Genomic DNA, 15,320 nt, shown 5'->3' on the forward strand with positions numbered 1-15,320 from the left:
AAAAAAAAGTCAGAAGAAGAAGGCAAATAACGCAAAAACTATAAAAAAAAAGAAAACGTGAAGAGCAAATGAAATGGTGCTTAGAATTAGTCTTTCTATAACATACCAAAAGTTAAATTAAAGGTGAACCACTCCTTTAATCATTCATGATACTTTTGAGGCCGCTTGTGTTGCTCAGTTACATTAGACTTGGATTTGGGCATTGCTGTGCTCACACTGAATTCAAAATCTGGTGCGAGGTACAGAATGCAACTCCAACGACAGCTGGTAATGGCAGGGTGCAAAATGTAACAAATGTGGCAGTTTGATCCCTTTTCTTGCACTTTATATCCTGCCAGGCACTTTGTCAATGAGGCCTCTTGCGCTTTTCGGCAGATTCTCACTACACTGCTCTTCCCCGTCCCACCCCAGACCTGCCTGACATTTCTACTGCTTGCTCCTTGGTCACAAGTCCTAGTTATGGAAAGGCATCTTGATTCCTCTAATCAATAGGGTTGGGCTCTGTCCCGCAAGGGATCCTGAAATGTGACAAAGAGATTGTGAGATGTGACAAGAGATTAGTGGATGAGAAATATATACAGTTTAGGTGTAAACAAGTGTTTGGTACAACAGTACTATATCCCCCAGCCTCTCTAAATCCACACTTATACCATTTTACTTTACTGTAATTGAGAGCAACCCAAATTGTACGTAGTTAGTTGTACATACACCAATAAACAGGGAATATAAGAAAACTATTATACTTTGAACTCTGTTTTCCTTAGTTTACTCCTGTACTCAGCACAATTCAGCAGGAACAGCCCCTAAGTTTGCTCATAGTCTGTACAGAGAGATACCATAACACTATGACAGCATAGGTATTTCCCATGTACTAAGCACAATTCAGCAGGAACAGCCCCTAAGTTTGCTCATAGTCTGTACAGAGAGATCCCATAAAACTATGGCAGCATAGGTATTCCCTGTACTAAGCACAATTCAGCAGGAACAGCCCCCTAAGTTTGCTCATAGTCTGTACAGAGAGATCCCATAACACTATGACAGCATAGGTATTCCCCTGTACTAAGCACAATTCAGCAGGAACAGTCCCCTAAGTTTGCTCATAGTCTGTACAGAGAGATACCATAAAACTATGACAGCATAGGTATTCCCATGTACTAAGCACAATTCAGCAGGATCATCCCCTAAGTTTGCTCATAGCCTGTACAGAGAGATCCCATAAAACTAAGGCAGCATAGGTATTCCCCTGTACTAAGCACAATTCAGCAGGAACAGCCCCCTAAGTTTGCTTATAGTCTGTACAGAGAGATCCCATAAAACTATGGCAGCATAGGTATTCCTCTGTACTAAGCACAATTCAGCAGGAATAGCTCCTTAAGTTTGCTCATAGTCTGTACAGAGAGATCCCATAAAACTATGGCAGCATAGGTATTCCCTGTACTAAGCACAATTCAGCAGGAACAGCCCCCTAAGTTTGCTCACAGTCAGTACAGAGAGATACCATAAAATTATAGCAGGATAGGTATTCCCCTGTACTAAGCACAATTCAGCAGGAACAGTCCCCTAAGTTTGCACATAGTCTGTAAAGAGAGATCCCATAAAACTATGAAAGCATAGGTATTCCCATGTACTAAGCACAATTCAGCAGGAACAGTCCCCTAAATTTGCACATAGTCTGTAAAGAGAGATCCCATAAAACTATGAAAGCATAGGTATTCCCTGTACTAAGCACAATTCAGCAGGAACAGCCCCCTAAGTTTGCTCATAGTCTGTAAAGAGAGATCCCATAAAACTATGAAAGCATAGGTATTCCCATGTACTAAGCACAATTCAGCAGGAACAGTCCCTAAGTTTGCTCATAGTCTGTAAAGAGAGATCCCATAAAACTATGAAAGCATAGGTATTCCCATGTACTAAGCACAATTCAGCAGGAACAGTCCCTAAGTTTGCTCATAGTCTGTAAAGAGAGATCCCATAAAACTATGAAAGCATAGGTATTCCCATGTACTAAGCACAATATAGCACACAATTGTCCTGTCACTAAGCTTTTGTATTAAGATTTATTTACCGAGAGTCTTATTTATTCGGTAGGCTGGTTGGAAAGTCAAAGGCTATAGCATTGCCAAGGCATTTTATTCTGACTCCCAGTTGTGGATTTTAGGGATCCATAGCAAATACACAGAGAAACAAAAGTATACAAATACCTGTATATGCTATTAAAAGCAGCATGTGCTTAACTCCTTGTTGTTACTTTTAAAACAATGTTGCAAAAGTCTTTGTTCCCCAGCAAAGACAGTCTGTTAATCAGCTGCCTTGTCTTACATTGTATCAACAGTCTGAGCCACAAGTGCAGAGAAGTGAATTGACAGACACTAGTGATGTGCGGGCTGGCCCGATACCCGCGGGACGGGTCGCGAAACCTGGGTCGGTTGGGTCCGGGACGACCCCCCTTTGCAGGTGGCGGGTGGGTTCGGGTTGAGCTCTTTCTTCTGCTCTCGCAACCCACCATCTTCAACTGGCGGCTTCCGGCTTTATAGCCGCATGCCTGCTCGCTCCTCCCCTTTTGTGACGTCATCACCGGAGTGGGTTGGCGCGGTTCTATAAAGGGAAGCTGGAAGTCGTGCTCGGGGGGGTGCAAGTAGAGTGATGGTTTCCCGACCCGCACATCACTAACAGACACTGCTTTCAATATTAATACATATACAAATAACTTAAAAATTGTAATGAATGTATATGTCAAAGTTGCTTAGAATTATGTTTTCATTTGTTAGGCCAAAAAAGATTTTTTGGGTTCGGCATTGCCTTTAAGGAAACTGTGCATGTCACATTGAATGCATATATGTGCATAAACTACAACTCCATTTATATGTAGGTTGTAATAGACTCATTCAAGGCTCTTGAGCAAGAAGAAAAGAAAAAAACAACAATAAAGGCTATTTTGGGTAATTTACGTTTTTTTTAAAGAAGCTTAGAAGAATATCATACTACGGTCATTACTCGGGGGCAGGAGGTTGGTTTCAGTTTCCATTTATAAATCAGAATGGAATTTTAACAACAATGTATACAATACTAATAATGAGTGCATTCAAAGGAAAAGCAATATTGTGCTGGAGGGGGGAAAAAGGGCAAGTATTATGTGCAGAGGGTATAGGTAAGATGAGTTGGGTGAATAGTAGGAATAGCAGCAAGAGCAACAGTTACAGGAATTAGCTGGACAATAGTAGAACAATGGAAATCACAAAGGGCTGAAACAGCTAACAAAGCAAGAGAGGATTATTTATACCCCCTATGCCTAATATTTTCACTCCATACAAAGGAAAAATAAAAATGAACGTATACTGGCCCTTCCATACACTGCAGAGGTAAAACTCTACACTGCATTGCATCGGTGCGACCCTAGCTCTTGTCAAGATGGACTGAAGACTTAACTGCCTTAGGCAACCTACCCCCATATTCCTCTCTGCGGAGTTCACAGGGGGTTAGGTTTCACCTCACCCTCCTGATAATTCACATCAGCAGAATTCACTGGCAGTTGGGAATCTCTGAGAGTTCCCCGGAAACATCCTTCTCCCTGCGGATGTTTTCCTTTCCGCTGTGTGAGCATGGCCTGTTGCCTAGCAACACGAAAGGATGCCTGCTTGCATTTGGTCTCAGTTCCCTGTATTTGTTGCTTATTGAGCCCCTAGGCAGACATGAATAGAACTTTGAGGGGGTTATTTACTAAAATACTAATTTATCTCATAATATTATTAAAAAAAAAAAACTGGACCAAACTCCCATGCTTATTTATTGAAAAAAACTCAAAGTCATTGTATTTTATTGAAACTTCAATAAAAAGAATTTTAAAAGAAAGAAAGAAAAAAACTCAATTTATTCGTATCATGACTAATTTAGTGAAAACGCGAATCATACAAATTTATTGGGCTTTTTCCTGAATCGCTTGTTTTTTTTTAGTTTTCTCTCTAACCCCCCTAAATAACTTCAAATTGAGATGGTCCCTCTACCATTGACTTATACAGGACCTCATAGGTCAGAAATGGCAGATTTCAGATTTGGGCTTTTTGCAGCATAATAAATAAATAAGGTATGTACCGAATCCACATATGCAAATTAGGGGCGGGGAGAAAAACAAGGAAGTAAAAAATGTTTTTCCCTTCCCACCCCTAATTTGCATGTTTTGGTTTGGTATAATCCAAAATAGTGGATTCAGTGCATCCCTAAAATAAATAAACAGTATAATAAATCTCGAAAAATTCAAGTTTTTTTTTCAAGACTTCACAACTCGACCTTTAATAAATAACCCCCTTAAAGGGGTTGCTCACCTTCCAAACACTTTTTTCATTTCAATTTTTTTTCCAATTGTTCACCAGAAAAAAAGACTTTTATCAATTACTTTCCATCTTTTATTTACAGTATTTACCGTTTTTCCAAAATCTAAGTTTAAAGTTTAATGTTCTAATCTCTGGTGGAGTCTGGCAGCTCAGTAATTCAGGTGCGGATTCTAAACTGTTACAATTTTGCAACATTTAGGGGCAGATTTATCAAGGGTCGAAGTGAATTCGAGGGAATTTTCGAAGTAAAAAAATTCGAAATTCGAAGTAATTTTTTGGATACTTCAACCATTGAATAGGATACTACGAATTCGATTCGAAGTAAAATAGTTCGACCATTCGATAATCGAAGTACTGTCTCTTTAAAAAAACTTCTACTTCAATACTTTGTCAAATTAAACCTGCTGAAGAGCTATGTTAGCCTATGGGGACCTTCTAGAGCAGTTTTCTAAGTTTTTTGAAGTCGAAGAAAAATCGTTCGATCGATCACTGAAATCCTTCGAATTGTTCGATTCGAAACAATTTAATCGCTCAATCGTTCGATTTTACTTCGACCGCAGAATAGCCAAATTCGAAGTATTTTAATTCGATGGTCGAATTTCTAAGTATTTTTAACTTTGAAATTTGACCCTTGATAATTCTGCCCCTTAGTCGATACATTTCTCAGCAGCAACTTTGGAGTATTAGCAACTATTGTATCAATTCTAACAGCTGCCTTGTTCAACAGGAACAAAGATAAGAAGGTCGGCGAACCCCCTCCCAAAATTCGAAGCCAAATTCGAAGTATTTTAATTCGATGGTCGAATTTCTAAGGGGCCGATTCACTAAGCTCGAGTGAAGGATTCGAATGAAAAATACTTTGAATTTCGAAGTATTTTTTGGGTACTTCGACCATCGAATTGGTTAAATTCGATCGAATTCGATCGAAATCGAACGATTCGAAGTAAAAATCGTTCGACTATTCGACCATTCGATAGTCGAAGTACTTGCCCTTTAAAAAAAACTTCGACCCCCTACTTCGGCAGCTAAAAGCTACCGAAGTCAATGTTAGCCTATGGGGAAGGTCCCCATAGGCTTGCTAACCTTTTTTTGATCGAAGGATTTTCGTTCGATCGTTGGATTAAAATCCTTCGAATCGTTCGATTCGAAGGATTTAATCGTTCGATCGAACGAAAAATCCTTCGATCGTTCGATCGAAGGATTAGCGCTAAATCCTTCGACTTCGATATTCGAAGTCGAAGGATTTCAATTCGAGGGTCGAATTTCGAAGTATTTTTTACTTCGAAATTCGACCCTGGATAAATCTGCCCCTTAGTCAATACATTTCTCAGCAGCAACTTTGGAGTATTAGCAACTATTGTATCAATTCTAACAGCTGTCTTGTTCAACAGGAACAAAGATAAGAAGGTCGGCGACCCCCTTCCCGTCCAGCAACTAATCACCTCTTCTTTGGGGTGACTAATCCTCCCGAACGGCTTCCGCCTGCTAGAATGAGAAATCGCCTGCGGCATGGCACTCGTGGCGCTTCATTTTCCGAAGTTTCCTCGTGAGGCAACTTCGGAAAACGAAGCGCCGCGAGTGCCATGCCGCAGGTGATTTCTCATTCTAGCAGGCGGAAGACAGGGGGAAGCCATTCGGGGAGATTAGTCACCCCAAAGAAGAGGTGATTAGTTGCCGGGTGACTAAATCTCCCGGAACCTCCAGGTGTGACCTTACCCTTAGAAGGTGAAAAATGACACTTTACACTTCAATATTAAAAAAACTGCCACAAATAGAAAGTCATTGGAAACAGTCCTTGTTTATGGTGAACTATCTGAAACCAACTCAACTGAAAAAGGTGAATAACCCCTTTATTCGCATACTTGTTGGCTAACAAAATTGAAAAATATCATATTAGCCAGGTCAGATCCTGAGCATTTACATTAAATCCCTCTGTGTGTGCAGCACAGTGTTAATGGATTTATTATATATTTGTGTGACACGAGTGCTTAACCTGTACAATGTAAAATTCAGGAACAATGCCGCAGCCTATTTTTAAATTGAGAGTAAACTGTCTGCACCCTGCAATGGTTCACAGGAATGCTTTCTGTCGTCTCAGATATGAGAAAGTACTTCTCTATTTGTAGTGTTTATCTTGCTGCTGCTGCTTACAGCGACAATCATCCCCTGGGGGGGACAGAACATCTTAAAGGGGAAGTAAACATTATCGGGAACAATAGGATAATTTTCATTCATTTTCCCCTTGATACCTTTATAGCTTATTGTGCACAGAGGGCATTCTTTCCTGTGTATTGTACATAGGGGAGGTAATAGAGACTTACTTGCACTTAATCGCAGGTTGAATATGATATTACAGTTCTGTTTCTATGAAAGGGAAATCACTCTCAGAACAATCAGTTGCTGGAGAATGTTATGCAAATTTCGCTGTTCTTTTCTGTGATAACCTTCACCCTGTCGTAAAACAAAGCCTCCTCTCCTCTTGTGCAAGCGTTCTTATTGATGCGTGTAAAAATACTTGCTGAGTGGATGGGAACGGTGTGGGCTGGAGATCTCTCCTTCAATCACTAATGAAAAAAAAGAAAAGGTGCAAGAGTAATGATTTTTTCAAAGAATACGGTGGTCAGAAGCCCACTGATCTGCGTGAGTTTGGTTAACATTGGCTTAAAGGAAAACTATACCCCCCCAAACAATGTAGGTCTCTATAAAAATATATTGCATAAAACAGCTCATATGTAAAACCCTGCTTCATCTAAATAAACCATTTTTATAATAATATACTTTTCTAGTAGTATGTGCCATTGGGTAATCATAAATAGAATATTATCCATTTTAAAAAATAAGGGCCGCCCCCTGGGATCGTACGATTCACGGTGCACACAAACATACCAACAAACCATACATGTTGGGTCACATGAGCCAATTAACAGACAGAGTTCTGACTTTTGCTTCCTCACTTCTTCCTGTTACAGTTAGAGCTGCAGTATTTCTGGTCAGGTGCTCTCTGAGACAGCACACAGACCATCACGAAATGGTGGTTCAAGGCAAGAGATGTAAAAGGGCAAGATTTACTTAAACATATATTCCAGTTTGGTAAGATTCTTTAATATGCCACTTAATATAATATAAACTATTTGTTGCTTAAGTGTTCATTTTGAGGTATAGTTTTCCTTTAATATTGATAATGAACTGTGGATGTTTGTTTCAATATTGATAATGAACTGTGGATGTTTGTTTCAAAAGACCCTCCTTCGTTGTTTTATAGGTTCAGAATTTGCCGATAATTTGACCTGCCCTTGACTCTTCGTTGGAGTGCTAAAGAAGAAGTTCACTGTATCCTTTATTTTAGCATTTTGTAGAAAACGGGATTCTAAGACAATTTGCAGTTGGTCTTTATTTATTTTTTCATTATCTTATGTGTTTTTTTATTGATTTTTTTGTTGCTAGGTTTCCATGTACCTTAGCAACCCGGAAATTGTTTTGCATTCGGTAAGGTAGATGGATAGGAGAATGAGAATGTTGACAGGGACCTTAGATTGTAAGCTCCACTTCACTGACTGCTGGTGATAGAGTAATAAAGGGTAATTTACTAGTGCAATTTTGGATGCAAGCTGCCACTCCATGACTGTTTTCCATCTGATGGATGCCCGGGAGACAAAACTCACGCGGATGGAGTCGCACGCGTCGAGATATAATTGGACTGAATAAAAAGTCGGAGGTAAGACGCTGCTTGTTACGTCCACATCCGACAGTCATGTCACGTCGGATGTAATGTAGTTTTTACCTGCGACTTTTCATTTAGTCCAATTTGAATCTTGGGGGTATATTTACCAAAGAGTGAATTTAGAGGTCCGCTAGAGTGAAATTCCGCCACTCTCAGTGGCGTAACTACCGTGGGAGCAGGGGGTGCGATTGGGCCAGGGCCCGCACCCCCTCAGGGCCTCCCTGCAGCTCACGCGCCACGATTCCCGGCAGCTACGGAGGGGGGGGGGCCCGGCAGCACGTCCCGCGCCAGGGCCCGCCCCCCTCTCGTTACGTCACTGGCCACTCTCCATTCATTTCTATGGCATTTTGAAAGGCGTATTTATCAAAGGATGAACTTTCACTTTCACTCATTGATAAATACTCTTTTTAAAATCCCATAGAAATGAATGGAGAGTGGCGGAATTTCATTTTGCAGACTGACGATCTCTAATTTCACTCTTTGATAAATATACCCCTTGACGCTTGCGTCTCCATCCGACTTGTCGCGTGTGTCTTGTCGCAGGGCGTTGATCCGACATAAAACGCTCATGGAGTTCTGCAAAGCATCCCCCCATAACTCCAGCATAATTACAGCGAAATGATTTGAGTTGAGCCAAACACGGTGGGAACCCATGCAAATAACTCCTCTAGAGTGTCCGTAAGATACCCCTGACCCCTCCTGACTCTGAAGCAGTGATGTGATTATAGAGACACTTACACATCCACAAGTCCCAAATATTTACCCTTAAAGCTATGGCATGATTTGATTTTGTTTGCCACATGTTTTCTATGCTTAAACCACACCATCAGAATGAACAGTATCACCCTCATTTGTGTTTACTGGAAGCGCAGTTTAGTCAAAATACAGGTAAATTACCATTTAGGTAACAGGAGCGTTCCCAAATATAACCATACATTTTTATCTGTTTAAACAAAATGCTGTTTTTTCTTAATTAGGATGTACGAACAGGGTATAATTATCTGCAATGAGTATTAGATTTCTGAAGCAGTAATCATACTGTATAAGTTATCCAGTGGAGTAAAGCATTTTCCCTTGCATATGTATGCTTTCTAATGCTATATCTCATTTGGTACAGCAATTATAGCCTCTCTCATTATTATCTCTGTATGTGTGTATAATAGCTCCACACTGGCATGTGTTAACCCCCACCGTCATGCCTGCAATGCAAATGCAATTTGCATGTTTTATCCTGTCTGATTTGAAAGTAAAATGTACATTTTCTACACTGACACACACACCCTATAATTAGTGTAAGCTGAAATTCAAAGCGTCAAGGGGCATTGGATACTGTAGATAGAGAAGTATGGTACAACTACCCATCCAGCCAAAGGAACTATGCTGAAGAAAAAGTATTAAACCTGGGGCAAGGCAGTTATTGAGTAGTTAACAAAGTTCTGGGTTCTGTGACAATGTGCAGCTCTCTATTGTATGTATAAATACAAATATACAGAGAAGGAATGTTCTGGGCACACAATAAGCTATACCCTCATACTGTACTGTCTAAGGGAAACAATATGGCACCTCCTTCCCATATGTATAAATACAAATATACAGAGAAGGAATGTTCTGGGCACACAATAAGCTATACCCTCATACTGTACTGTCTAAGGGAATCAATATGGCACCTCCTTCCCATATGTATAAATACAAATATACAAAGAAGGAATGTTCTGGGCACAAAATAAGCTATATCCTCATACTGTACTGTCTAAGGGAAACAATATGGCACCTCCTTCCCATATGTATAAATACAAATATACAGAGAAGGAATGTTCTGGGCACACAATAAGCTATACCCTCATACTGTACTGTCTAAGGGAAACAATATGGCACCTCCTTCCCATATGTATAAATACAAATATACAGAGAAGGAATGTTCTGGGCACACAATAAGCTATACCCTCATACTGTACTGTCTAAGGGAATCAATATGGCACCTCCTTCCCATATATATAAATACAAATATACAGAGAAGGAATGTTCTGGGCACACAGTAAGCTATACCCTCATACTGTACTATCTAAGGGAAACAATATGGCACCTCCTTCCCATATGTATAAATACAAATATACAGAGAAGGAATGTTCTGGGCACACAATAAACTATACCCTCATACTGTACTGTCTAAGGGAAACAATATGGCTCCACACCTGTTTCCTCAGAACTTCCTATTAGGGCACTGTGGAATAATAAAGTGTTGATATGATATTAATGATATGGAGTTGGTTGGTGCTTCTAAATACACATACACTTTATATTAGTTCAACCATTTATGTGCACTTGGCCTTGTGGTTGGAGCCCTGATATCACACACATACAGCCCTGAGAAGAAAGTAACATCACCTCAGCATTTCTATCTCCTAAGCAACAAATCACGTCATCCACATCTGGGAAGCCTATCTGTATCAGAAGGTGACGTCGACGTTGTGGGGTTGTTGTGTGCGGGGCAGAGCGAGAGACAAGTCAGGTTTGTGAAGAAAGTGGTGTAGATAGGGAGAAAGCAGGATTGCAGATAAATTGCATATTTAATTTACAGAACTGGGGATATTTTCCTTTTAAATCATCATCTAAAGGTGGCCATACAAAAGGAGATCCGCAATGTCGCCAAACCTCTCCCCGATATGCCCACATTGAGGTGGGTGATATCGGGCTGATCCAATCTTGGGCCCAACGATCGGATCAGAATGGAGGCAATTTGGGTGGTCGGATCGCGGGACCGCACCAATGAACAGATGCGGCACGATCTGATAGGATGTTTTACCCTGCCCGACTTTCGGCCAGATATCGTTCGGGGACACCCGTCGGATGGACCCACATGGGCCAATAAGCTGCAGACTCGGTCTGACACCAGCTTTTATTGGCCCGTGTATGGCGGCCTTTACACTAGAGACTAATGGTAAGTGTATTGCCGCTACTGCAGAAAAGCACTTAACAAGTTAAAAAAACCGAAACCTACTATTTTCCACATGACCTCTCAGCAGGAAACTCATCCACCATTTAATCATGAAAGTCATTGGACTCAAAATAAACAACAATTCCCTTTTCTTCTTTGTTTCTTAGATTTCTACGTTGCCACTTCCCCCCCCCCCGCTCTAATATTGGACTTGTGTGTTAATAATGTGGCCTGCACTCTGCAACCCACTCTGTTACTTTGACTCACGTAAAGTGAATCATCATTACTGTTCATTTAGTGATACATTAGGCAAATATGGAGAAGTTCTCAATACAATGTCAGCCTCATATCCATAATTCAGTATTTTTTTTTTTACTGTGCGCTCTTCATGAAAGGCAATATATAGTTTGGTACTGGTAAGGTTTTGGGGGATTTTTTTTATTAAATGTGGCTTTTAAGGCACCTTCTGATATATGGCAGTATTCAGTGAGAACAGCAATATTAATATTTTACAGTTTTCAACCTAATGGATTTATGTTATGATGAACCTTTTGACATATATATATTTTTTTAAATTATAAATAAGATTTGTTAGCCAGCAAAGTAGAAATGACAGACAATAAACTTCCTTCCTGGTTGGCTGTGCGCATAAGGATTTCCTTGTGTATGCATACAGGAAGTCTGGTGTGCAAAGAGAAAATGCTACACATTATGTAATGTTATTTTTTTTTTTTTTTTTTAGCTTAAAGGAAAACTATACCCCCCAAACAATGTAGGTCTCTATAAAAAGATATGGCATAAAACAGCTCATATGTAAAATCCTGCTTCATGTAAATAAACCATTTTCATAATAATATACTTTTCTAGTAGTATGTGCCATTGGGTAATCATAAATAGAAAATTGCCATTTTAAAAAATAAGGGCCGCCCCCTGGGATCGTAGGATTCACTGTACTCACAAACATACCAACAAACTATACATGTTAGGTCACATGAGCCAAATAACCGACAGAATTGTGTCTTTTGCTTCCACACTTCTTCCTGTTACAGTTAGGGGGCCGATTCACTAAGGGTCGAATATCGAGGGTTAATTAACCCTCGATATTCGACTAGGAACTAAAATCCTTCGACTTCGAATATCGAAGTCGAAGGATTTAGCACAGATAGTTCGATCGAAGGATAATTCCTTTGATCGAACGATTAAATCCTTCGAATCGAACGATTCGAAGGATTTAAATCCAACGATCGAAGGAATATCCTTTGATCAAAAAAAGTTAGCCAAGCCTATGGGGACCTTCCCCGTAGGCTAACATTGACTTTGGTAGCTTTTAGATGGCGGACAAGGGGGTTGAAGTTTTTTTAAAGAGACAGTACTTCGACTATCGAATGGTCGAATAGTCGAACGATTTTTACTTCGAATCCTTCGATAGTCGTAGTCGAAGGTCGAAGTAGCCCATTCGATGATCGAAGTAGCCCAAAAAAAACTTCGAAATTCGAAGTTTTTTAACTTCGAATCCTTCACTCGAAGTTAGTGAATCGGCCCCTTAGAGTTGAAGTATTTCTGGTCAGGTGATCTCTGAGACAGCATATATATATATTCCAGTTTGGTAAGATTCTTTAATATGTCACTTAATATGATATGAACTATCTGTTGCTTAAGTGTTCATTTTGGGGGTATAGTTTTCCTTTAAGTCACCCACAGCCATTTAATATAGAAGACGTGCTTCAGATGCCCCTAGTAGCCCCCCATCTTTTTCTGCTGATTCACAGCATATGCTCTGGGCTAGTGATGGACGAATTTGCGAAACGGCGCCGTTTTTTTCGACGCGGTGGAAAAATTTTTTGGACGCCGGCGAATTTTTTGGGCGAATTTTCGTGGGCATTTTGCGGATTTATTCGCTGGCGGTGAATCGCGCAAATTCGCCTGGCGACTAAATTCGCCCATCACTACTCTGGGCTCCTGTCTTTAATCTCAGCTCAGAGTCCCAAGTTTAGCAATATATAATATAACCTTTATGGATTAATGGTAGAGTCCTTTGATCAAGCGGCTACTGCCCAAACTGAAACTCTGCACTGAACCCATCTGTAATGCAGTAGACGGGGTAAATCCCCCCCCCCCTACACAATGTGGATTGATCCTAATTAGTAGCCATTTGTCCCAAAATGTTAATTTATGGTAAAAAAACATCCAAATCTCACAGTGACTTCAGTGATCACAAGGGCTGCAATCATAAGGAAGTCTTGCTGGTTTAGTGTCTTATATCATGGGTCCCCAGTCATGTGGTTGAGCTTATCCTTTCCATTAATTCCATTAATTCCCATACCACAAAGGACTCTCTTGCATCATAGTCAATGCCTTTGATAGTCCTGTGTACAGCATAGATGCTAATCATAGTTACTTGATTTATAAAGAGACCATACAATCCCTTAAAGTTTGTTTTATGTATAAAGGTTAACTATAGTGTATAGTGGTTGCAAATGAAATATTTCTTGTATTTATACCTATCCTTCTGGGTGTGTAGAAAGTCTTGAATTATGTCTGATCCCTGTTTGTCAAACGATATGGAACCTATTGGTATTGGGGGCATTATGACTGGATATATATATTTCCTCACATGGTTGGACTGTATGGTCAAAATTGGCCGAACTGCTTAAAGGAAAATATACCCCTCAAATGATGTCTCTATAAAAAGATATTGCACAAAACAGCTCATATGTAAAACCCTGCTTCATCTAAATAAACCATTTTCATAATAATATACTTTATTAGTAGTATGTGCCATTGGGTAATCTTAAATAGAAAACTGCCATTTTAAAAAATAAGGGGTGCCCCCTGGCATAGAATGATTCACGGTGCACACAAACATACCAAACAAACCATACTTGTTGGGTCACATTAGCCAATTAACAGACAGAGTTCTGTATTAGTTTTCACACTTCTTCCTGTTACAGTTAGAGCTGCAGTATTTCTGGTCAGGTGATCTCTGAGGCAGCACACAGACCATCACAAAATGGGGGTTCAAGGCAAGAGATGTAATAGAGCCCCATGCCCCCAGGCACTCGTACCACCACTCACTTGCATGCTTACACCTGCTGGTCTCCTTATTTGAAGATCATGTATCGCTGCATCGCTCTGTGGGCTTCATGAGGGTGCCATCAAGGTGCCACTGTATATATAGCCTTAGAGCTTCTATAGCAAATATAGTTCTTACAACAGAACATTATATAAATTCATACACAACACTGTTATTTACATTACTTGTCCATGGAAGCATGCCTTTATCCAGTTTAACTAGTTCTGAACCGAAAGTAAAGGTGCTGTAATGTGCCCTTTTCGATATAAAAATAGTTATATCGAAAAAAAGACCAGCAACACTGGGGTTTTCATACAAAACACAATGTATTATTATGTTATATGCATATAACATAATAATACCTTGTGTTTTGTATGAAAACCCCAGTGTTGCTGGTCTTTTTTTCGATATATATATATATATATATATATATATATATATATATATATATATATATATATATATATATATATATATATATATATATATATATACTGTATATATATATATGTATATATATATATATATATATATATATATATATATATATGTGTGTGTGTGTGTGTGTGTGTGTGTGTGTGCGTGTGTGTGCCAGTATTGCAGCAAAGGCCAGATGCTACACTACATTGTAAGCAGCAGTCCTGCCCTGCTTTATGGCAGCTGAGATTCTAGCTATCTGTATAACGGAGCATTCTGTCCCAGTGGCTACACAGATCCTATCTGATACCTATTGTAAGCAGCAGTCCTGCCCTGCTTTATGGCTGAGATTCTAGCTATCTGTATAACAGAACATTCTGTCCCAGTGGCTGCACAGATCCTATCTGATCCATATTGTAAGCAGCAGTCCTGTCCTGCTTTATGGCTGAGATTCTAGCTATCTGTATAACAGAGCATTCTGTCCCTGTGGCTGCACAGATCCTATCTGATCCCCATTGTAAGCAGCAGTCCTGCCCTGCTTTATGGCTGAGATTCTAGCTATCTGTATAACAGAGCATTCTGTCCCAGTGGCTGCACAGATCATATCTGATTCTCATTGTAAGCAGCAGTCCTACCCTGCTTTATGGCTGAGATTCTAGCTATCTGTATAACGGAGCATTCTGTCCCAGTGGCTGCACAGATCCTATCTGATCCCCATTGTAAGCAGCAGTCCTGCCCTGCTTTATGGCTGAAATTCTAGCTATCTGTATAACAGAGCATTCTGTCCCAGTGGCTGCACAGTTCCTATCTGATCCCCATTGTAAGCAGCAGTCCTGTCCTGCTTTA

Source organism: Xenopus laevis, chromosome 9_10L, assembly GCF_017654675.1.
Source record: "Xenopus laevis strain J_2021 chromosome 9_10L, Xenopus_laevis_v10.1, whole genome shotgun sequence".
Taxonomy (NCBI): Eukaryota; Metazoa; Chordata; class Amphibia; order Anura; family Pipidae; genus Xenopus; species Xenopus laevis.